This window comes from Equus caballus, chromosome 7 (genome assembly GCF_041296265.1).
Source record: "Equus caballus isolate H_3958 breed thoroughbred chromosome 7, TB-T2T, whole genome shotgun sequence".
Lineage (NCBI taxonomy): Eukaryota > Metazoa > Chordata > Mammalia > Perissodactyla > Equidae > Equus > Equus caballus.
The window spans coordinates 41862938-41889217 of record NC_091690.1 but is presented as its reverse complement, the minus strand read 5'-3'; the positions used below and the strand labels follow the sequence as shown (position 1 = coordinate 41889217).

Sequence of the window (26280 nt, the reverse complement as noted above, 5' to 3'; positions counted from 1 at the left end):
GGTATTGGGTGTTTCATGGTGAATCATTAACAACTTGAACACCTTCATACATATGTCTTATTGATGTGTAAAGTCATTGCAATTCAGACTTTTTTTTCCTTTTTTTTTTCCCTGAATGAGTGAATTCTGCTGTACTTGGGATTCTGCAGAGCCTGGTGACATTTTCGGTGACTTGGGATCTTGTGCATCAGAGAGGGACTGCTGTAAGGCAAGCCCCTGGAAGCTGACAGGCTGGTATAAGAGACAACGGGATGATAGATTTTTAAAGAAATCATTTGGAGCAGGAGGTGTTCTGTAGCTGCCCCTCAAGGGAAACAGAAGGGGAGCCTCTGCATTTCCCAGGGCACGGCATAAAGGGGAGACTGGTTCTGAGGGTGATCAGTAGCCCTTCTGGAAAGGGCGCTTTTTTTGTGAGATTGTGAGAACATGCTGCCCACAGCAAGGCAGAGGGTGGGGTAGGGGTGGGATGAGCAGCCCTAAGGTGAGCAGAGGACTGTGTTAAGTAGGGGGAGAAGATTCAAGAGGACAAAGAAGGGGACACAAATGTGTAGCAGCTGACAGAAAGAGAATTTGGAGGCTAAAAACAAAGGAGCCCAGGCAGCTTTTCCTGGCTGGGGATGGGCAGAATAAATGGGACCAGAGTTAGAAACCAATTATCTCTGATTGCACAATCAGGACCCTGCTTCCAAACTGGGCTCCAGCCCCATACCATCCAGGGCCCTGGGGCCACCTGAGAGTGATGTCAGATCTGAGGAACTGGTACATCCAAAAGGACTTCAGCCCTGATTAGCATTCGGCAACATTTAAGGGCCATGCCTTCCGAGTTCTAACAAAGCAGAGAATTTCCTCGCCCTGTTGGACCAAGTTTGCTGGAAGAATTTCAATTTCCGAGTTGTTAGCCCCCAAATAACCTGAAATAAACTTTCTGATTTCCCTGACTTTCTTTGTTTGAAGCCCTCACAGAGCTTCCTCAAAAATGCAAGTACTCCATGTGAGCCCCACAGCCACTGGCCCCCCTGCCCATTCCATGTCTTTGGCCCCTGAGCACCTTTATGGCTTGTCTTAGGCCAGCTTTGTCTTCCCCCTGACCCCATGCCACCCCACCACACGTAACCTGGTGCAAAACCCAGGGAGTTGCTTCCCAATTTGTTTTTTGTTTTGTTTCTTTATTTGTTTTTATAGTATTTTAAGGTATAATTGACATATAAGAAACTTCACATATTTAAAGGATACAGTTTAATAAGTTGCAGCAGATACATACCTCCACAAAGCCATCACCATCAAGATAATGACCACAGAACATGTCTATCATCGCTAAAAGCTTTCTCATTTCCCTTTGTAGTTCCCATCTCAACCCCACAGAACAACAGATCTGCTTTCTATGACGGTAGATTAGTTGACATTTTCAATATTTTTTTATATATGGAATCATGGAGTATGTACTCTTTTTGTCTGGCTTCTTTCACTCATCATAATTATTTTGAGAGCCAAATGTGTGCATCAATATATCATTTCTTTTTGTTGCCGAATAGTATTCCATCGCAGGATATACCACAGTTTGGTTATCTGTTCACTTGTTCATCAACATTTGGGTTGCCTCCAGATTGGAGTTATTATAAATAAAGTTGAGAATAATATTTTGTACAGGTCTTTATGGACACATGCCTTCATTTATCTTGGGTAAATACTGAGGAGAGGAATGGCTGGATCATTTGCTAGGTGTGTGTTTAAGGTTTTAAGAAACCTCCAAACTATTTTCCAAAGTGGTTGTCTCATTTTACATTCCCACTAGCAGCGTAGAATTTCAGTTCCTCCATATCCTTGCAGAAACTGGGTATAGCCAGTCTTTTGAGTTGTAGACATTTGAATACGTGAATAGTGCTTTCTCATTGTGGTTTTAATTTGCATTTTCCCTAATGACTAACGATGTTAGGCATCTGTTCGTGTGCTCATTTGCCATCAGTATATCTTCTTTGGTGAAGTATTTTTCAAATCTTTTGCCAATTTCTGTATTGGGTTGTTTGTTTTCATACGATTGAATTTTAGGAGTTTTTATATATCCTGGATATAAGTCGTTTACTAACTATATGATTTGCAAATTTCTTCTCTCAGTATTTGATTGTCATTCCATTCTCTAAAATCTTTCAAAGAACAGTTTTAATTTTAATGAAGTTGAATTTATCAATTTGTTCTTTTATGGATCTTTCTAAAAGTTTTATAATTTTAAGTTATACATTTACGTCTATGATTCATTTTAATTTTTATGTGTGGTATGAGATATGGATTGAAGTCCATTATTTTGCATAGGGATATGCAGTTTTTCTGGTACCATTTGTTGAAAGGAACATTCTTTCTCCTCCACTGAATTGCCTTAAGACATTTGTCAAAAACCAGTTGTTCCTGTATGTGTGGGTTTGCTTTTAGAGTCTCTATCCTGTTCCATTGATGTAGTTACACCAAGACCACACTGTCTTGATTGCTGTAGTTTCATTACAGTCTTGGAAATAGATAGTGTTAGTACTCAAACTTTGCTCTTGGTTTGTCAAAGTTCTTTGGCTATGCTAGGTTTTGCATTTGTATATGAATTTTAAAATCAGTTAGTCAACTTCTATTAACAAATCTGCCAGAATTTTCACTGGGATTGCATAGAATCTATAGATCAATTTGAAGAGAATTGGCGTCCTTAATTAGTTTAGTGTTAGGCTTAACTCATGAATTGAGTTGGAAAATAGTCTCTCCTTTTCAAATTTCTGAAAGAGTATGTGTATAATTGGTATTTTTTTTCTTAAGTATTTGATAGACTTCACCACTGCAGTAATCTGGGACTAGAAATTTCTCTGTAGAAAGGTTTTTAACTGCAATTTTAATTTCTTTAATAGATATATTAGTTTTCAAGTTATCTATTTCTTCATGAGTGACCTGTGGTAGTTTGCATCTTTCAAGGATTTTTTTCTTTTCTTTTAAGTTGTCAAATTTATTTGGCATGAAGTTATTAGTAATATTCCCATATTATCCTTTATCTGTAGAACCTGTAGTGATGTCACTTATAATTTGTGTCGTGTCTCTCTCTGTCTTGTTTTTTCCTGATCAATCTGGCTAGGGGTTTTCAATTTTATTGATCTTCTGAAAGCTTTTTGTTTTTATTGATTATCTATTGTTTTTGTTTTCCATTCCATTGATTTATGCTCTAATATTTATCATACCCTTTCTTGTACTTACTTTGGGTTTAATTTCCTTTTCCTTTTTCGTTTTCTTAAGGCAGAAGCTGAGGTCATTGATTTGAGACCTTTCTTGTTGTCTAATACAGGTTTATAGTGCTGTAAATTTCCCCCTAAGTTCTGCTTTAGTGGCATCCCACAAATTTTGGTATATTGTGTTTTTATTTTCATTTAGTTCAAAATAATTTCTAACTTTCCTTTTATTTCTCTTTGAGCTATGAATTGTTAAGTTTACAAATAGTTGAGGATTTTCCAGAAATCTTTTTGTTATTGATTTCTAATTTAATTCCATTCTTCTTAGGGAAGATAATTTCTGAGACTTGTGTCCTATTAAATTTATAGTGATTTGTTTTATGGCCCAGAATATGATCTATCTTGGTAAGTGTTCCATGTGCACATAAAAAGAATGTGTGTTGTGCTGTTGAATGGTATGTTCACTAAAAGTCAATTAGATCAAAATGATTGATAGTACTGTATAAATTTTCTATATCCTTACTGATTTTATGTTTCATATTTCTATCAATTATTGAGAGACAGGTATTGAGGTATTTGAGTATAACTATGTATTTGTCTATTTCTCCTTGGAGTTCTGTCAGTTTTTGCTTTATGTGTGTTGCAGCTATTTTATAAAATGTATAAGCATATAAGATGTTTTTCCTTTTGGTGAATTGTTCCTTTTATCAGTATTAAATGACCTTCTTTATCCTTGGTAATATTCTTCATTCTGAAATATACTTGGTCTGATAGAAATATAGCCATTCAAGCTTTCTTTAGATTAGTATTAGCTTGGTTTATCTTTTTTCTATTTCTTTTACTTTTACACTCGTTGTGTCCGTGTAGCCAGTATATAACTGAATATTTATTTTTTGCCCAGTGTGATGATATCTGCCTTTTATTTGAGTTATTTAGACCATTTGCACTTAATGTGGTTTTTTTTTTTAAAGATTGACACCTGAGCTAACAACTGTTGCCAATCGTCTTTTGTTTTCCTGCTTTTTTCCTCCCCAAATACCCCCAGTATGTAGTTGTATATTTCAGTTGTGGGTCCTTCTAGTTGTGGCATGTGGGATGCCACCTCAGGGTGGCCTGATGAGCAGTGCCATGTCAATGCCCAGGATTCAAACCAGCGAAACCCTGGGCCACCGAAACGGAACGTGTGAACTTAACCACTCGATCATGGGGCCGGCCCCATGATTTTTGATATTAAGTTTAAATCTGTCATCTTGCTATTCGTTTTTCCTTTGTCCCATCAGTTCTTTGTTCTCCTTTCCCTCTTTTTATGCCCACTTTTGGGTCAATTGAATCCTTTCTATGATTTTACTCTTATCTCCCCTGTTGGCTTATTGGCTATAATGCTTTCTGTGTTATTTTGGTAGTTCCTTTAGGGTTTATAATGTACATCTCTAACGTATCTAACTTCCCTCGATATTATGCCACTTCAAGTGAAGGACAAGAACATCACAAAAGGACATTTCCACTTCTTCCCTCCCAAATGTTATGCTATTGTGGCCATACATTTTACTTCATATATATTATAAACTCTATACTAGATGGTTGCTATTATTGTTTAAACAGCTAATTATTTTTTAAAGAGATTTAAATACCAAGAAAAAACTTATATATTTATCATGTAGTTACCACTGCTAGTATTCATCATTCCTTTGTGAAGATTCATACTTCCTTCTGGTATCATTTTTCTTTTGCCTGAAGAACTTATTTAACATACTCTGTAGTAAGAATTTTGTTTGCGATTAACTTTTTCCATTTTTGTATGTCCAAAAATGTCTTTATTTTGCTTTCAATATTTTGGTCATCACTCACTATGCTGTTCCATTGGTCTAGTTGTCTTTTCCTTTAATGACACTACACTGTCCTAATTACTGTAGCTTTATAGCATATCTTGAAATTGGGTGGTGTCAGTCCTCCAATTTTGTTCTTCAATATTATGTTGGCTATTTGGAGTCTTTTGTATTTCCATAAAAACATTAGAATCAGTTTATCAATACCCACATAATAACTTTCTGGGATTTTGATTAATATTGTGTTGAATCTATAGACCAAGTTGGGAAGAACTGACATCTTAATAATATTGTCTTCTTATTCATGTCCATGGAATATCTCTCTATTTATTTAGATCTTCTTTGACTTCTTTCATCAGCATTTTCCTAGTGTACATCTTGCACATATTTTGCTAGATTTATATCTAATTATTTCCTTTTTTGGTGCTAATGTAAATGGAAAAAACTTTTGCCAATATTTCTAAAACTATTTGTATGCCTCTTCCTTCCTCTCCTTCAGAGGCTCCATTTACACGTATATTTGGTTACTTGAATTTGGGCCATAGCCCACCAATGTCCTGCACATTTTCTTTTATTCCTTTTTTTCTATATGTTTAATTTCCAATAATTTGTATTGCTCTCCCTTCAAGTGTCTAATTTTTTTCATCTTCAATTTCTATCCTGCCGTTATCCATCCAGTGTTTTTTCATCTAACACATTGTAGTTTTTTAATCTCTAGAGGTTTGACTTGCTTCTTTTTCATTTTTTTCCATGCCTCTGCTTAACTGTTGGAACACATAGAATACAGTTACAATAACTGTTTTAATATTCTTGGTTGCTAATTCTAACATCTGTGTCAGTTCTAGGTTGTTTTCAATTGATTTTTATCCTCAATATGGGTCATATTTCTTGCTTCTTTACATGCCTTGTAATTTGTTATTACATACTAGACATTGTGAGTTTTCTCTTGTTGTGCACTGGATATTTTTGTTTTTCAGGGAATATTCTTAAACTTTGCTCTGGGATGCATTTGAATTTGATCATTTTGAGTTTAGCTTTTAAAGTTTTTCAAGCTGAACTGTGTCACGCTCACTCCAGAGCTATTACTCCCTACTAATAGAGCTCTTTCTGTGGACTCCACCCAGTATCCTGTGAATCAGGTGGCCTCCCAGTCTGGCAGGTGGGAATAGGCACTTTTCCTGGCCCTTTGTTGTCACTGATAATCTCTTTGGTGTGATTCTTTCCCTGGCCTTGAGTACCTTACATGTATGATCTGATCAGTTCTCAGCTGAGAACTTGAAGGAAACTCATTCCAGATCTCTGAAATTTCTGCTGTGTAGCTACTTCTCTCCTCTCTAGTCCTCTATTCTGTAAACTCTAGCTGCTTTTGTCTCCCCACACTCTCCACCTCGTCTCTTCAGCTCAGAGAATCCTCAAGGCTCCGTCTGTTTCTGGAGACTGTGAACTCTCTCAAGGCAATAAACTGCAGCAACTGCAAGGCTTACTTTCTTTTTTTTCCTATGTCTCATGAACCACTGTCTCTCATTGCCTGATGTTCAGGACTTTGAAAATCATCATTTCATATATTCTGGTTTTTGGGTGTTTAAACTGAAGGGCAAAACTGGCCACTGTTAGTCCATTGTGGCCAGAACCAGAAGTCCTTAGATACCAAGAAGACTTCCTAGGGCCTTCAAGGGACGGATGGACTGAACTGCTCCATTTTGTTGCTTCCACTGTCTTGGCCCTCCTGATACGTCTCCCTTTTTTGTGTCAATGAAAAGCTGGTTCCGAAGATGCGGATTCTCCTAGGAGCTAGCTGACAGACCTGGAAATTTACATCTTTCCCACCCTGGAGTTCATAGTCAGTCAGCAAAGAGGCCCCACACATAGGAAGCCTGCTTGGGGGCTGGAGCTGTGGTGAGGTTTTTCTTCCGACTTACTCTCCTGAGCTATCTCCAGTGGTTTTCTTCACTGCCAGGATTACACCATTGAAAGTCTGAGCCAGCCCCTCCACAGGAGGGAGAAGCTCATTTTGTGCGGCAGAGAGCTTAGTTTAGAGAGCAAAATTGACTTTAAAAGGAACAAAAAGATTCATTCTCTGGGGATTATTTCCATCCCTTATCCTCTCCTCTACTTTTTACATTTAAAAGGGATGGAGTGGCTGAGAAAGGTGTCTGCCAGACCCTTCCGCTGACTCTGCCAGTTCAGACTTAGGATGACTGTAAGGGCAGCAGCAAACCTGGATCCCACCTCCACAGGGCATCTGGTGAATCCCTCACGTAGCAGGGTGCCAACTGCCATTTTTCCTGAATTCTTTCATTCTATCCGGTTTTACTATGCCTCTACAGCCAGCAGTCACTGTGAGATGCTGGCGATAAATGAATGAGAAACCTGGTATAAAGGCAAATATCAGGAGTCAGGGCACAAAAGAGGAGAGTTTAATGGGTTTCTGGAAAAATTCAAGAGGAATCAGCCCTATTGTGCTAATGTGGACTAATGGTTGTTAACATTGCTGAACCAGAATGTCTTAAAAATCACATTGTCTTCTGGCATGGAACAAAGCACACTGTGACTCCTTTCTTCTCCTGGCCAGCCCGCCTGTCCCTGAGGGTTCAGATTAGAAGCTTTTCCTATCTCTTAGGTCTAGATTAGGTACCCAGTTCCTCCTTATAACTGAGTAGGGTTGGGCAAGTTACTCAGCATCTCACAGCCTCATTGTTCTCCTAAAAAAATTATAAAAATATACCAACTTCAGGATGATGGCTGCCTCTATAGGATTAGGGAGTGGGATCAAAGGAGACTTCAACTCTATCTGTAAGATTTTCATTCTTAAAAATTCTGAAATAAAGGGAGCAAAATGTAACCCTTGTGAATTATAAATGGTGGGTACATGAGTATTTGTCTGCTCCCTTCTGTACTTTTCTGTATGTAGTTCATATGAAAACATTGAGGGAGTGGTGACGGGATGATAATATAAATATCTTGCAGAGTTTGGGGAAAATTAGAGGTTCTGTGTGTAAAGCATGAATACATAGCTGACACAGAGATGCCAGTATTTATGCAGCATTGGTGTGGTGGGGAAGAAGAGAAAAAGAGAAAGAGACTGAGTTACAAAGGATTGGGTAAGTAAAATTCAAATGTAGATACTGGGAATGGCTTTGATCCATTAACCCCAGATTAAACCCAGAGGAAGGGATTATTTCACTTAGGGAAAGTAGATATATTATCGATTTGAAAAAACATATCTATAAAAACTTTGGGCAGGAGTGAGCCCTTGACTCCCTGGGGCTGGATACGCTCTATTGGCATCCTGAATGTTGAGAAAGGAGTGGCTCTTCTGCTGTGCTTGTGGTAACCAATAGTATGGCCAATTGGTGGAGCTCCAGTTGGTGCACCTTCTAACTCCAAGAGGTTGCTTAGATGACAGAGAACTCAGACCATTGGGCCTTTTGTTCTGATTTGCATCAATTCCAGACCCACAGGAGGATTAGTCGGAGCCCGCCGCCCTAGGCATCCAGGTGTGCACAGATACATGGCTCTCATTGGGTAACCACAGGAAAGATCTTTCATCCTCAGTCTCTCTTGTCTTGGGCAGAAAGTCCGGTCAAAAGGACTTGAGTGGGAGGATTATTCAGGTCTGCATGCTGGTTTTGAACAGACAGCAGGCAAAGATACTGCTGTGCAAGGAGATGGGGAGGAAGGCAGCAGGGAGGAGAGCTGTGAGGAAAATATTTCAGGCTCCCAAATGGGAAGCTTTCCACAGAGGCATGCAAGCCCTTCAGGGCTGCAGGAGGTGGTGATGCCCGCATGGCACTGAAGGTGACGGCTCAGTCTCAATGCCATTGTGCTGCCTGCTGGGCCCTGCAGTGAGCTCTGTGATTGGAACCGGAACCTTTGACCTCTGGGGATGCTCAGCAAATGTCAGGCTTTGATGAGATTTCCCACTCTGTCGAGGGGCTGTTTTGAAACTTGTACCACTCACAGCAAGTCACTAGCTGGAGGCGACATCGACTTGCCACTCTGGAAAGGTCCACTGAAATTGCGATGAAGCAGATAAGCCATAGAGGGGGCCCCAGGGCCTGATGGGCCGAGATGTCTGGACTCCAGGCTTCCATGTTAGGCTGTCCCTTGGACTTGCAGAGTGCTTTGCAAAAATCCCAGGGATGAGGAATGCTGGGGCTGAGAGAGAATTGCAAATGTCAGACTGCTTAACCTCCTACCTTCAGGAAGTGCTGTACTTTAAGAGAATCAGAGAATAAATGCACTTTCTTAAAATGTCTCTTTTATTTCTTGAGGGCATGACTTAAGTATTGAGGAGGAACCAACTAATTCTCTCTCTCATTTGCACTTTTCTCTTACATTTCTTTCCGCTCTGAGTCCTTTAAGCCCTTGGGTTACCCACCTGCAGAGCAGAGATAAGACCACATTCTGTGCCTTGAAGGCATGGTGGCCATTGCTGGCATTACTGCTGAGGGACAGTGACCAAATTGAGAACCTTCGACCTGAGCAGCGTGAGCTTGCCGCAGGAGCCTCTCCGCTTTCAGCTGGCGCAGAGACCACACAGTGAACTCCACCTCTTCCTTTCAGTTTTATTTTCTGAAACCTCAGATGAGACAGCAAGGTTGATGTCAATGATATTAGTACTTAAAATAATTATAATAATGCATTAATTAAAACCCCACAACCCTGAAAAACACCAGCGTGCTAACTCCAAATGACAAATACAGAGAGAGAACCAGGAAGGATGCTGCTCAGGTCGAGGTGACATCGTGGCATATGGTGACTCCAGGGTTGGGTGCATGAGTTTTTAAAGAACTCTGCAAGAATCCATCTGTCTGGATGCCTGTGTCGTTCTCCAAGCATGCCGAGCTGACCAGATGGCCCTTGACAGCACAGCTTCCGAGGAGGGAGGCAGGGAACCCACCCAGAAGAGCCTGTCAGTCATGGAGGCTGCTGCCCTTGGCTCAGGTTCATCCCTTGTTTAATGTTAAAAGCAAAGGTTTTTGTTTGTATATTTGTTTGTTTGTTTGCATGTATGTATTGTCCTCCACCAGGGCAAACAATAAAAAGACTGCCCAGCAAATACACGTCCAAGTAAAACACAAACAGACCTTGATAAACAAGCATATGGCCTCTAGCATCAGAATTTCAAGGTCCCTCTCTGTTTAATATTCATGATCTTTTCCAAACCTTTTAAAGCCTGCAAAATACAAGGGTAATGCAAGGGCAAGAATCATCTGTCACCCAAATGAGCTGGCTGATCCAAAACCATGTAATCAATAGTGTCTGGAACTCAGGGAATTTCTTACTGAGCAGTGTCATAGGAGACAGTTCTCTGAATCAGTGTCGTTGGGGTTGTCCTGGTGTGCACACTGGTCTGATTCTATGGATTGCAATATTGTTCCCAGGTCACTTGTTAGGAGGAAGTTGTGGAGAAATATAATTTCCACTTTAAGAAGCCTGTGAGGAGCCGGCCCTGTGGTCTAGTGGTTAAGTTCAGTGCATTCTGCTTCAGCAGCCTGGGTCCAGTTCCCAGGCATGGACCTACACCACTTCTTGGCAGCCATGCTGTGGTGGCGACCTACATACAAAATAGAGAAAGATTGGCACAGGTGTTGGCTCTGGGAGAACCTTCCTCAGCAAAAAGAAAGTCTCTAAGAAAATTGTAGAACATCTTCACAGTATTTTAAGCACAGTTTGCTAGTGATTTCCAAGTGAAACAATTTAGGGGCCAGCCCAGTGGCATAGTGGTTAAGTTTGCACATTCCACTTCAGCGGCCCGGGGTTTGCAGGTTTGGATCCAGGGCATAGACCTACACACCACTCATCAAGCCATGTTGTGATGGCATCCCACATACAAAATAGAGGAAGATCGGCCCTGAGCTGACATCTGTGCCAATCTTCCTCACCAAAAAGAAAAGAAAAGAAAAGAAAAAATTTAAATGCCTTATTTGGAAGAAAGCAGCTGAAGAATCAAAGAATTACTTGATGGTCATTGGATAAAATGCCATAGCAGTGTCAATGAGCCTTTTGCCAAGTCATTATTAAGAAAGACACTAGATTCCAACTTCCCTTGGAAGCAGATACGTTGGATGTCCTGGTTGGGCTTCTTTGAGGTATGACTGGGAAACGCATGCTAGTCAAATCAGTAGGTGGCCAGCTAGGTAAATCAAGACTGAGTCATACTGGAGGGGAGAGGAAAGGTGGACGGAGGACAGAAATATCCCCTGGTGATTCTGATGTGCTCGCTACACTCCCCTCCTTCACTCTATGAAGAACCACCGTCCAATTACGCTAAATGCACAGGAATGAAATAACCTCATAATTCAACAAAAAGTCAGAGGCCTCCTGCCCAGAAGTGCAGGAGGAACTCAACGTTGACATTTTGGAGCCAGACAACTGAATCAAAAGTCAGGACGCCTGTTCTGCAGCACCACCTCTATTACTAACCAGCAGGAGGTCATTGCAAAACTCATTTTACAGAGATGGTGTCATCCTACCACTCCTACTATGGACAAGGAAACTGACGTCCCAAGAGGACTGCCACCCATCCACCCACCTCACCTCTAAGTCGAGCAACTAGTTAAAAGCGGAGCTGGAAACAGAATTCAGGATTCTCCATCTCCATTTATGCTTGTATGATTGCCACCACACATACCCTTTTCAAAACACATTGCAATCAACAAGGACAATTCCCTATAATCCACTAGAATTATCTCTCTTATTATCAGGAATAATATCTATCTACTCCCAAATTGATTTGCAAATGTTATACGGATAAATATGAGGATATGGGGAGTCTTGACAGTATAGATCTTCAAATAAACACTTGAGCAGGCCCTACATACAGCTTTAAAATAATCATGAAGGAATGGCATGAGTATTTTATAATTTCTAAGGGTCAAAAGAGATACATGATCTCTTTCCAGGAATAGAAATGTTAGCATTAGAAGTTCCTTGGGGCATTTTTCTGAGACTCTTTCTATTAAATATTTGTACTCATATAAGAATTTTTTTTAATCTCAAAAATTTTAGAAGATCTTAAGGATTGTCAAGAAATGAAATGGTGTTCATCTGGAAAATATACTGGCAGATTTCAAGAGCTTTAAATGGGTAGGCAAGAATCGAACTTTAGTGTGATAAAGTGTAAATTAGTAGATTTAAGGAAATGCAATTTAATACAGGTAAACTGTTTCCCCATATCTCACCAGCCTGGGAGTAAAAATGGGACTGTGTGAGTGGTAATAAGCTAATACAACAGTCTTTAACTACTTCTTGCTGCCTCTTGGCACAGGACCCCTGCCACTGCCCTCCCCTCCCAGGTGTTTGATGGCAACCTAATGACTATTATCCCTGCCAGCTACTCACTAAAGGGGCCGATGAACAAATACCATAGTTCTCGATGACTTGACAAAGTAGACAGCTTTGCTAGAAATTTTCTGCCATCCAGAGAAAATGACTTGGGGTAGTTACAGACTGATTGAAATGCTATGGTTTGGTCCATAAATCCCACATATAAAGGAATTCAATGGGGTGTTCGGAGAATTACAGTAAATAAGTGGAATTTGGGGCAACTATTTAGCATCTTCCTTGTAGCTGGAAGCTCTAGTCCTGGGAATAGACCATCTCTCACCCACTGGGAAAACTTGTAGGGTATGTGTAATTATAGTAGAGTGGCCAAAGCATGAGCTTTGAGACAGATCAGAAATACTAAGTGATGTTCACAAAATTATTTAACCTCTCTGACCTGCAATTTCATCCTATTGAAAGAATTTCTTCATGCTTAAAATTTCTTAGGTGGGTGGTCTTGGGTAACTCCTTGAGCTGTCTATACTTCAGTTTATCTAGCATGGAGGCAATAATACCTGCCTTCTAGAATCGTGAGGATCAAATTAGTTGATTCATGCAAAATGCTTAGAAGCATGCTTGTGTCATACGGTAAGTGCTCAGTAAGGCTTAGCTCGTGTATTTCTCCAGCTAGATTTTAAACTCCAGGAGGGCATTGATTTTGTGGTAGCCCCAGTGCCTAAGAATAGTGTCTGGCCCATAGTAAGTGCTTAATAAATATTTGCTTATTAACTGAAATAGTCTTTGAAATGAAAACGATGCCAACACACACCTAGATGCAAAACACTTTGTTCAGTAATTCTATGTATATTTCATATATATATATATATATATACACATGTATGTATGTATGTATATATTCTAGAAGCTGGACAGCTGTGCCCTGGGGAGATTAGAAGGCTTAGAGGATCACCATAGACAGGCCTGGGACTTTAGCCCTGAGCCCAGAGCTCAAGAGCTTTGATCAGCAGCTGTGGAGCAAGGCTGATAGGTATACTGTCTCTGAGTTCCAGACATCCAGATCAGGTCCAAGGCTGTGAGCAAATAGAAAGAGCTGGGCCAAGAGCTTTCATTTCCTGGGATCCCATGTGATGTTTGACGCCACTGTTTGTAAGCCTCCGCTGGTTTCGCGTCCTCTCAGAAAGAGTCTGCATCTGCCCGGGCAGCACGAGACCCCTCCGCTCCAGCCCTGCTGCCTGCCCCAGCTCACCTTTCCCCCACTGCCCTCTCCACTCCTGTGCGCCTTGTGCGACATAAAGATGGAACTCAGGGTCCCCTACCCTGACTCCAAATGCCGTAAGAGCTGTTCCTCTGCCCTTCTCTCTCTAACTGGAAACTTCTCCTCACTCACCATCCAGCATGGTCACTTGCTTTGTGAAGCTCTCCTCCCTGCCCTCCTTGGTATGACTTTTATCCTTTCAGAGCGTCTCACAAGGCTCTGCCTGTGCCTTTAGTATGCCATAAGCCGTTTTGAGCTATATGTTTTTCTGGTTATAGGTGAGTTTCTCATGTACATTCAATATATTACTGACCTGGGTGTCCCCAGGGTCGCATGCTGGGCTTGGTACTGAGAAGTGCTTGGTGAAGGTTAGCTGAGAGGACGTTTGAGTGAAGGCATGATTGCATCCCTGGTCCTACTGGCCAGGCAGGTGTTTCTAACATAGTTTCCTACAAATCATGGACAAAGGGCCCTTCTGGGATCTTACAATTCTAAATATATCTTTGTGGATATCTGAAGTAGAGACTTGGGTCCCTGGTAGCTGAGTAAAGGAACATGGACCTCCAGGGAGGGGCTGTGCCTGAGCCACTAGGCCTCTTCCCTGGTGGTCTCCTTCCCAGTATGTTTGTCTCAGGCTTTGCTGGAGTGATGAGCCATATCCGGACCCTGGGGCATGATGGCTATGGAGGCTGCCTGAGCTGATGCTTATGAAAACCTGCCAAGCCACAGCATGATGTGCTATTTATCTGTCCAGTTGGCCTCTAAAAGAGAGACTGGCTAAGGGAAAGAACTGGTTAGAGCCTCACTTTGAATTCCACTCCTCCTTTGGCCTTCAGGGCTAACAGTGCCAAATCATGCCAAATTACTGCTATTTTAATTCTTGAATTAAAAACAAGACTAGCCACTTGCTCACTGGAGGGTCTTAACTTGACCGTGTGTATGACTGGGTCTGTGCAGGAGGGCACTTTGCTCTATTCCTGGTTGCCAGCGAGCACTTTGTGGAGAGAAGAGACAAGGCTGGGAGAACTTAGCTGTCAGCCAGCTTCCTGCTCCCCACACCTCACTTCCCCAGCCACAGAGGGACGTAGGGATGAGTAGACGTCCTGTGCTCAGAACCTGTGAGTGGGTTGGGGATGGACAATTGCTTGGTTGATATGGTAAAATCACATTCCATGTGAGAAGAGTGTCTTGTGAAGACAGATGGTCGTAAGGGCAGCCTCCAGGAGGCCACATCTCCACCTTACATCCCTGTTGAGTCTCATTCCATTATGATTCTTGCTACTGAGCTCTTCTCTCTCCACTGTGTCTTTGGCCAAAAGATGAAGAGGTATAAGAGGAAGGTCTTTTTAATCTCCTTTCCAGGTCCCTGTGACGTTAATCCGGGCCACTGGGTGAACACCGTGAAAGGAGAGCCACCCTTGATGCTGATAAAGACTCTAGTTTATTTCTCTCCCTCTTAAGCAAATTAAATGCCATTACTTCAGCCCTGGGCCTGGACTCTGAAAGCTGGGACATTTTTTCAGTTTTTGATGATGTGAACAAACCCAGGATACAGATGGGTCTCATACATGTCAGATATAGTCTCCGGAAAGAACAAGGCATCTTAAATATGGGACCAACGCCTCTCCGCCGCTTTGAGAGACATACTCAAAGGCAGTACAGCAGTCCAGAATCTTCACCTGAGTCACAGCTGGCTGACGTGGGAGCTGGGACTCAGGTTGTGGCAGGTTTCTTTCCGAGAAGTGTTTCTGCCTGCTGGAGAAGCATCACGCCCCAGTAGACTCAGGGAGAAACAAAAGCTGCTACGTGATATTCCGTCCACCTCCGGCTCTCCAAGGACAGGGAAACTTGGACAGCACCAATTCCCTTCTGGAAAAGTTTGAGACTTGACTCGATAGAGTCCTGGAAAAGTTTCCAGGGTTACTTTCACATCCAAAATTATTGCTGTTATAATTATTCAAGAGTTAGAGGATAGTCTGCTTCTGATCTAAGCAGTTTCTCCAGTGTCGTATGCCACTGCCCTTGTCCATTACTTCCATTTTCATTTTCTGCAGGTGATAATAGTCACTTTTTACTTTGAAAGTGATTAGAAGACTGATCACTCTGAGCCCAATGACAAGGTAAATTATTTAGCATGTGCCCACATTTGAAGTTTAAAATCAGGCTCTCATCAGAGAAATTACCTGGTCAAGCTACTTCTCATATGCACATAACGTCAAAATACAATCTGTGTTAGAAACAGGTATATGGTTAGAAAAGAAAGAAGGAAGGAGGGAGAGAGAAGGAAGGGAGAGACAAAGGAAGGGAGAGGCGAAGGAAGGAAGGAAGAAAAAAGGACTGTCATCTGTGATGGGGTTCAGTTCTCTTTGGTCCTCGGATGGCCTGACACTGCTCTCTCAAAGGTCTGTGGGAGTCCTTTAAGACCATGGTTATGGGAAAGCTCTGGTTCATCCCAGGCTCTCCTTAAGAGTAACTAGAGCTCCTAAACTTTCAAACTAATGAGCCAAATGAGGTGGGAAAGAGCTGTATGAGCCACTCAAAAGCAGCCTAAAGTCCTTGCCTACGTGGGTGGCTCCAGGCCTGAGGTAAAGGGTTTACAAAATGAGTCTAGAACATTTTTATGAGCCACAAGATAAAGAAGTGCTCAAAAAACAATTGAAACACTTAAAATGACACAGGCACCCGCTTGAAGGGGCTCCCACTGGACAAATCAGGGAGCATTTGAGCGTCCAAATAAAAAATGGTATTTAACAGATTATAACAGAAACAATAAATTATAACCCACTGAATAAAATGAAATCAGTGAGTCAGTATGGAATTAAATAGATAATAGAGTAAATGAGTGAATGAATAGAAGGGAAAAGTCTCTCTCACAGTATAATTCCAACTAGTAATGTCGAATAAAAGAAGAAGCTGGAACATCACTGTTTTGCAACCACCATAGTGGTAATTAGCGCAGGCAATCATCCTTAGCGAGCACTTAAACCAGGGGATAAATGTTTGTTGAGAAACATGATATGTGCGTGGTTTTAAAGTATCTTCCTATAAATTATTTACAAGTTACAAAGGAAAAGGAATAGTCACGTGGCATAATAGAAACTTGCCAGACACCACCGTCATGACATAATCAAGAAGTTACCACCACCAGGAATGTGTCAATTCCATCTCACGTGCCATCATAATAAGATGCACTGAGAGGAGTATAGGATCACTTCTGCCTATTCCTGCCGATATACACACCCTGGCTCTAAAATGAGAAAACAGCCGGCAGATCTGAGTTAGGGAAGAGCCTACAAGTTAACCAATCTGCATCCACAGAAACATGAAGTTTCGGAAGGAAGAAAGCTCGAGGAACGGTTCCAGATTACGGGAGACTAGACGCTTGACACCTAAATGTAATGAATGCTTTAGATTGGTTCCTGAGCTAGGAGGATAGAAAGCTACAAATCATATTATTGAGAAAACTGATTGTTTGTGCATAAATTATGAATTAGTAGTACTACGTTAATGCTAAAATTTCCTAAGTTTGAAAATTGTAAAATTGTGGTTATGTAAAGGACATCTGTATTTTTCAGAAATAAACACTAAATACCCCTAAGGTACTTCAGGGGTAAATGGGCATGATAGTTCAAATTTACTTTCAATTATTAACAAAAATATAAGAAAATAAGCACATGAGCACAAATAGTAAAGAAAATTAGGCAAAATGTTAACAAGTGGTGAATCTGGGTAAACATGTATCAGTGATTTTGTAATTTTTTTCTCTAAATTCAAAAATCATATAAAAATACACCTTCAAAAATATTTTAAGCAGGGGGCTGGCCCCGTGGCCGAGTGGTTAAGTTCGCGCGCTCTGCTGCAGGCAGCCCAGTGTTTCGTTGGTTTGAATCCTGGGCGTGGACATGGCACTGCTCATCAGACCACGCTGAGGCAGCGTCCCACATGCCACAACTAGAAGGACCCACAACGAAGAATATACAACTATGTACCTGGGGGCTTTGGGGAGAAAAAGGAAATAATAAAATCTTTAAAAAAAAAATATTTTAAGCAGTTCAAAACAGACCTGAAATACTATGACAATTCAGCGAAATTTGGAGTCCCTTTGTCTTCAGCCTCCTTGGAGGACGTTTCATCACTGATGTTTAATGGGACATGAAGTGTTTCTCAAAGTCATGCAGAAGAACCAGTTTCTCATGTCTCTGAGATGCATGTGAACATTTACGTGACTGCCTGCTTTTTACTGCTTAGACCTCAGATCTGTTCTCATCTCAGGATGGATGCAGAGTAGAAATTCTAGGCATTGAAAGTCTGCTCCAGGGGAGATGAGCTTCTCAGGCACCCGCGTGTGCTTCACAACTCCTTCTCCAGAGGCTGGATGGGCACAAGTGGAGGATCTGCGAAGGGCTTAGAGAAAACTCCCACCAGGCACTGCTGCAGGATGGGCAGGGAGGCACCTGCCCCCTGGTCCTGGGACCCGACAGAGAGTGAGGTCCCACGGGTTTCATGAGAGTAGACCAAGACAGCAAGTCCCCTGAGAATGGCGTCAGGACACCATGTAACCTCACTGGGTGGCTACAGAGCTGGAATGTAGATTGATTGGCTGCAAACAAGCAGGTGACTGACATACAGGCCAATGTCAGTGTTTGATATGTTTGGATATGTTCTTTGACCTCCCATTCAATGATATACAAATAACTTGTAACAAGAATTTAACTGGGGCCCTACATGATCCAGACTTTTAAGAGTGTCAAGTCAAAGGCACAGTCTACTGACTGAAAAAAATAGAATTGAAAGCAATTTAAAGTTTTATTCAGTTCTAAGAAAACATGAAAGAGGAGGGAGTATCTTTATAATGTACAGCAAAACATCTTAAATATTCTTTCTCACCATCGCTCCCATTCTCTTCTCTGGACTACCACTCTCTCTAAAGCTCCCAGTCCAGGCTTTGTGGCTCTTAACACCTCCTACCTATTCATTCATCCAGCAAGGATTTATTTAGCACCACTTTATGCCAGGGACTATTCTTCTCCCTGGAGATACAGTGGTGAAAGAAAGAAAGAAAGTTTTCTGCCCTTGTTGATTTTATCTTTTGTAAAAAGACAGACGTTATGTAGAGGATGGGTGGGTGGGGGAAGCAGCAGACCATCTATTACTTAGAATGAAATGAGGAACTACTGTAAGTTTCAAACATGATCTAACTTACACCTTTAAAAGATCACTCTGGCCATGAGTTAAGAATAGACTTGGAGACAATGGAAGAAGGCAATTGGGAGACCACGGTTTGATACAGGATGGTAGTAGTGGAGGTAATGAGTAATGATAAGATTCTAGATATATCTTGAAGGTAGAGCTGGCAGGATTTGCTATGGATAAGAAATGAGATGTGAAAAAAAGAAAGACATCAGAACGACCCCAAGATTTTGGCCAAAGCCACTGGAGGGGTGGCATTGCCATTGACTGAGGTTGGGAAGACAGTGGGAGAAATGCTCTAGGGGAGGCCAGACGGCCAGTGTGGCACCTGTTAGACATGCAAGCCATGCGAGCAGTTCAGGGGAGCCGTCCATGCTGGAGATGTCCCTGTGAGCCTAATTCGCATAAGTCTGTCATACAAGCTTATTGTAAACAACTAGACGATAAAGTATGTGGAAATTCTTCAGCAACTGTACATATCAGGAATTATTATTCTTTTTATCTTGTACTTATGCTGCATTTCTGATGAAAGCAGAATGGAGCTTCTATAGACAATAGTGCGTATCACAGCCTCTTCCTGAGCACGGGTCCAAATTCCAACAACGATCATAACTTGGTATAAAATGTTTGCACTGGTTTTTTAAAAATGGGTCTTCTAGTAGGGGATTTAGTTTCATGCTAATGCAGAAAGAATCCAATATGTGCCTGAAGCTCAGAAGTCAAAGCACTGAACTGGGTAATAAGAACGAGCAGCCTATTCACCCTCTGGAAGAAAGAGTCATAAATACATTCTTATCTGTGGTGGGGCAACTAAGAAAAATCCTAAAATTTCTTGAGAATTTCCTTACTCCTCAGCCCTTAGTCATTAAAGTTGTCCTGTCCTTTAACAAGACAGGCCATCAGTTAACTCCTGCCAGCGCTTGACTCAAGCTGTCGTTCAAGTTTCTTGCCTTCTTCTTGAGAAACGTTTCTATACTACTGTGAAAAGAGCAATGAACTTTGAGTCAGAAAATCTCTGCTTGTGTCCTGGCTCTGTGTGACCTTTGAGCTTCAGTTTCTTGGGTATTGTAAAATCTCGTGCACCGATCCCTTAGTGGTTTTGAAAGAATTAAATAATGATATACATGTGTGAAACCATTATGAAAGCAAAAGTAGCTGTATCATTTGTCTCTCCTTCTTCCTTGTTCCTCTATCTCCTGCTCAAGTTTCAAAACCCTCAGGTCTAAAATCATGCTCTAGACAAATAAGAGGGAGTGATTGATTGATTGATTGATTTAAAAGATTCTTTTAATAAACTGCATTTTCTGAAAAATCGCCATTCCACTTAATTCCAAACAACAACAACAACAAAAAACCAGATGGCAAAATGGCAAAACAGATCCAAAATGAAGCAGAGGGAAAAAGCTGAAAACAAATTTTATACCCGTCCAGTTTAGCTGTGGGCAGACAGAATCAGAAGCCCTCCTTTGCTGCCTGGTGACCAGGAGTGGACTCAGCACTGTCACTGGGCTTTAAATGAGGCATTTAAAAATGCATTTGGTGTATTTTCAATTTAGCTAGGAGACACAGAAGATAGAAATGGCATATATATTCTGTAGTTGCAGATAAGTTGCAGGTGGGAATTGTAAATAGCTGGACCTGGTCAGGTCTGGCACGGAGTAAAGGAAGACAAATGTCGCTGCATCTTTCCTCAGGGGCTGCTGGCTGAGGCAGACACAGTGAAATACCCGGAAGGGCAGGAGGATGACAGTTCTCTCTTCCTTGAGCCTTGTGTAATTAAAGAGTTCCTTCGTGTCCTTTCACTGGCTTGCCCTTGGCTCTCCTAGGCACTTGCACTTCTCCTATAAGGCTGGTGACAGGACAGTGTGCTCCATAGAAGGGGGCAGGAGGTGTTACTGACCACGGGATGAGAGAAAGATGCATCTTTTCTCTTCCTTAGCTAGGATTTGCTAAACCTGGGGAACATTGACCTATCTAAAAAATACGAGGCAAATACTCCTCATCTCACATCTGCTGTCGCGACACTGACGTCTTTTATTCTAAAAAAGTCCAATCTCATCTTTTTCCTCAGAGAAAATGAAATATCTGAAATGCAGCTCTTTTTCCCAAGTCTAGAAAATTGTTTGAAGATTTTCTGATTTGGGAAAAAACAAGACGGATCCAGTTGTATTTAGTATTATTATTTTCTAAATTTTACTCATTTTGAACTCACTTCTTATCTGTTATATACGCAGAATCACAGTAACTGATTTTTAAGATCAGCATTCATTTTTATCTACTTACTTTAAACTGGGTTTTCCAAGCGATATGAGATACTGTGTTATTTTTAGCAATTTTTTTCTCTTTTTTGGCCAAGAGTCAATGAATTTGAACTTCAAAAAGATGAAACCATACTTTAGGGATTAATATAAGGAATAAATAGCTTTGTCACTAAGCTGCCTATCACCATATCAAAACTAGGATAATAAAAGTGCATAACTGCATTATTTGAATGTGACGTGCAAGCTTGCCAATATATTGCCTAAGAACCAGCATGAAGGTGGATGTACAGGACAATTTCCCCAGTCCAGTGTCGTAGATCGATAACACCATCTTAAGAAAAAAAATAATATCCTTCACTGCTGCCCGTGAGTGACAAAGCTGATGAAAAATAAAGTCATAGATAACTCTGGCTGACAATACAAGCATCCCCTCCCCATCTTAGGTTATTAACAGATGTCAATCACAGGTGGAAATTTAATCAAATATCAGTATAATTCCCTAGGAAATGATAGGACCAATATTATCTATGAAGGCTTAGCCCTTTCTCGCAAAAACCAAAAACGAAACCCCTTCATGGTGCTGACTGTGTTTTATAGGAGCCTTGTCCGCACAGGAAAGAAAAGTTGCCGAAATTCATTGTTTTCCTAGGCAGGTGGTGCGCCGTGGGTTTAAAGGGAGCTCCAGATGGGCAGAGATGATGAAAGGATGCTCCGAGTGAAACACTCCCCTCCTGGTTGTTGAACAGTGCGTTGACTGCGTCATGGAGCTGTTGAGACCAACAGGACTAATGAGAGAGTTGGTATCCAAGAAAGCCTTGCACTAACTTTGGGGAAACATGCCAAGTGACCTCTTAGAGGCTGGGGACAGAGTGAGTGTGATCTTGGAAAGCCTCTCTCCCCAGCCATAAACAAAAGAAAGGGAGCAATATTTGCTCAGGGACACTGGAGTTTTCATCTAAATCACAGTGAAGGGACATATGGAATTAGAATAGACAGAAAGATCAGCTACAGTGCCAATGGTAAATGATTTGCTTTTTATTATGGTATTGTAAATGGCACAAAAGTTTTCTACTGGGGTGGTAGCATATTTGTTGTTTTTTCCTCGCTCACATGGAATTAAATATATTACATAAAACAGTGTTCAGTATTCTATTTTCTGCAGAGATCAGACTGGCTTAGAGGAGAAAAATAATATTCCTAACCTTTGACTCAGAAAACAATTCACATTGACTGGTCCCATTTACTTAGCTCCTTACTTTGGGGCTCTCCTCAACACTTTTGGCATACTATCTCAGTTTTTCCTGCCAACAACCATGTGGGTAAGTATTGTTATTATGATTCCCACCTCAAAGATGAGGAAACCGAGGGCTAGAAAGATTAAATGACTGCCTGATCACATGGAGTTAGTAAGTGGTGAGAGTAAACCTTCTTTCCCAAAAGACTCAAGAGTCCATGGGCTTCACCCCTGCACCAGATTCCCCCCTTTAGCGTCTGTGTTCCATACCACCTCTGCCCTTCTGACTTAGTCTTATTGGCGGCACCCAGTTCATAAAGGGAAACACTGTCGCATGGCTTGTTTCCACTTGACTCTTAGAGCTAGGAGAGAAGTGTTGGGGAAGGAGAAAGAATCCTGTAGATTACCAGAGCTGGAGCTACTCCCTTCGAAGTCAAAGGTCACCATCACATTTAATAAATGAAGAGGAATCTGAGCCCCAGAATGGAGAAGATGTAAGTTGCTCCAGATCATGTAAAAATCTGCAGCTGACTGTAGTTAAGACTCGGACCTCTTGACTTATAGGTCAAGGCCCTTCTCAAAATGCTATGCTTCCTTCACTAACATGGCAACCTAGTTTATGGTTTCAAAATAAATGTAGGATCCCTCACAAGGGCGTCACGTCTGCTGCATACTCAGAGCCTGAGTGACCTAGCAATGTACAAAGCTCATGCTGTGGGAACACCATGCAGAGGCAAGAGACAGGAGGCCATGTCTTTTCTGGACTTGATGAATATGCGGTTTCTCTGGTATCACATTTGCTCACTAATATTTAAGCATGGTCACATAATCTCCACTACATAGAACAGCAATTATTTTAAGGTTTCTGCTCTGTGAACCCAAACTCCAGAACCCAGAATGCAAAACAGACTCCATCCTTGTCTATTGGCTTTATGTTGCCTTAATGGATTAGAACAGAGTTTTTCAGCCTTAGCACTATTGACTTTTTGGACTGAATAATTCTTTACGGGTGCAAGCTATCCTCTGCATTATAGGATGTTTAGCCTCTTGGGCCTTTATTCACTAGATTCCAGTACCAATCTCTGTGCAAGCTGTGCCAGTGAAAACTGTCTCCAGACATTGCCAAATGTTCCATGAAGGGCAAAAGTGCCCTTGGTTGAGAACTCCGGGGCCAGAGACTTCCTGAGGTTGAGCGCCACGCCTTTCATTTGCTTGCTGCTCTGTCTCACATTCTTCAGTTGTAAAATAGAAAAATTGGATGAGATAAACATTAACTTACCTCCCCTCTCAAGTGAAATGACTGATCTCCCTTTCTGAGATCTTCTGAAGTTCTAGCACTCAGCAGTGCTTCCTGATGGGGCAAATTCATTGATAAGTCCTGGGCAATGCTGAGGAGGCCAATTTACCAGATGTGCTAACAGAAAGCACTCTTTTGGGGCTAAGAGGGTAGGTAGGTTGACTGGAGAACATGGAAGGAGAATGTGTGAGCTAGACAAACCGATTAACCTAGACAGAAGTCAGGGGAAAGAGCAAACCAGCCACAGGCCTATTGTGACGCATTAAGCTTGGGTGTGAGTCTTCATGAGGCCCGGAGACTTACGAAGGGCCTAAAGCAATAGAACCACAAGGCTTCCTGCACAGAGAGATGTAGGTGCAGGAAATACTCAGTAAATGTTTTCCTGCCTGGTATGGTTAGTAGGAAGTATTTCATTGTATATTTAACACATATTTTAGATTACCTATAGCTTGCAAAGTGCTGCTTTCAATAACATGGGACATATGAAGAGTAATTAAATAATGATCTTTGTCTGAAAAGTACTTAAAACCTAGTAAAGGTGATACATTTATATTTAGTCCATAGAAGAGAATAAATGGTGACCTGAGGAAGGGCCAGCCAATGCTTAGCATAGGCTCATTATGGAAGAGCCAGTCATATGTGTAAAGTGACTTCTTCACTAAACACCTGCAGAACACTCTAACCGAGACGTAGGACGGGAGACTGTAGAGGTCTTTGCTCCTTGAGGTATGATAGATTACTGAATGTACTTTTAGTAGGAAGGATTGGATTTTTATTATGTATTCTTAGACCAAAAGTCTGACAATAGCTCACCAAGTAAATGTGCAGCCAAATATCTGTGTACGTTAATCCTACAACTTAGTCATATATGGCCACTGGAAGAAGAATGATCTTCTAAGGACTAAGACTGGAAATAGAGTTGCATGTTAATTCATAGCAAATTCACCTCTTGGCGTAACCTGAAAATACACCTTGACACAGATCAGTAAATGTATGCCTGCCTTTTCTCTGAAATTAAAAGAAAAAAAAGTCTTTTTCAAGCCTTATTTCTTCGTTAGTATACTTCTGTCTCGATCTAAAGTGAACCCTCTCCCGCCATAAACAAGAATAATTTGGCTTCTGTGCTTTTGTGCATCCTGAACCTTTCCTTTAACAATCTTGATGAGCATGTGGGGTTGTGTGCTGCATACCAATAGCCACTCCGAGCCTGCAAAAGAGGTAGTCAGCCCAGCCCACACCATCTGTGTTCTCAGTTAGATTTGTGGCGTGTCTCCCTGAGCTGAAGCAAACCTCCCTCTGTCTCGAGTACATTGAGAATCAGAAATAAAAAATAAATTAAGACAAGTAGGCAAACATTAAAATGAGTTGTTACAGAACATTTGTGTAGATTCCAGTCTTCAGTGTCAAGAGAGCATCGTTCTGCGATAATGGCATCTTTTCCTGCAAGCACTCGTGGCAGTCAGTCATAAATAAGCAGTCAGCAAAAGAAGCCATAGCATGAAAATGGAAACTGAGTCACTGAGGAGGCCTATTATCATTTAGACAAAGAATGTGTGACTATGAAGAAGGAAAGGCGAACAGCAACAGTGAGGAAAAGCAGCTCCCGCTGTTGCGCTGCTGTCTGGTCCACGTCAACAGAAAAGCTGGTGCTGGTGGGCTGACAGGTTGTCTGGCTTCATATGTTAGGGCCAGAAATGTTCATTTGTGATGAGAAGTTTCTTCTTACAGCCTGTATCAGGAGTTCCAGAAGCAGTGACAAGGACAGCAATGACTCTATAAATCAGTGAAGGCGTTTTGTCTGTTTGAAAAGCATTATCTCAGCGTTTGTCCAGGCAGTTTTGAAGGGCTCTCTCCTTCCCTCTTATCAGAGAACAACAGCTTTAAACGCAGATAGATGCCCTCTAATAAAAATGCAGGCAGAAGTCTTTAATCCTTGTAAGTTCTGGTTAATAATTTACTTATATGTACCTTGGCATTTTTATGTAAATATAGCCATTTGTGTACCACTGACATTCCAAAAGTGGCCACAGTTCTACCACAGGATGGCTGTCCTTTGCAATAAAAGAAGGCTGCTCTGAGGTTAGAAAGAGTTCTCAGTCTTGATCAAGGCATGATTCACCTAGAGACCCTTGATCTTTTTTCCCCCAATTTCCACATAAGGATGCCTATGACTGGAATATATTACCTACTGAGGTAGGTTTTTATTACCGACTGAGTTAAAGGTAACTGTTCCTGGGAGAGTTTTCTGTCCAGGGCAGTCGATAAAGAGCCTATCTCTTCCTCTAGTGCAGTGAGTGGTCAACGGTCTCTTTCATGCTGAGTGAGGTTAGGCCAAAGGAGGCCTGGAGGCAAGAGTGGGCAATGATGACTGATCTGAAAAGCACTGAGCGTTTCTGAAGTAGTATCATGCATTTGTATTTATGTTTATGTAGTGTATATTTACTTTTTATTTTTGTCTCCTCCTCCCCCATCCTAAGCAGCTGACTTTGACATGTGCTCCATTGTCTGGTCCTGGATATGTCATTTGTGCTTACATTTGCTTTGCGGTTTGCTATTTGAAGTATCATTAGTTGCTTCCTCATCCTGGCTTTACCATCATCCCATTTGCCATCTGGATGTAGCACATTGCTATAAGCACTGCAGCCCCATATACACAATTATGTAGTTCTTTACACTGCGGGGGGGTTTGTTATTTCTTTAGAAAACAAGGATGTGATGTGCATAAAAGCTCTAGCT

At 41.4% G+C, this 26280-nt stretch overlaps 1 protein-coding gene across 7 annotated transcripts in view; it reads left to right on the top strand.

The window, feature by feature from the left end:
- The window catches only part of OPCML (opioid binding protein/cell adhesion molecule like), a 1020600-nt gene that overhangs the window by 383648 nt on the left and 610672 nt on the right, over positions 1–26280 (top strand). The gene's annotated exons all lie outside the window — the stretch shown is intronic.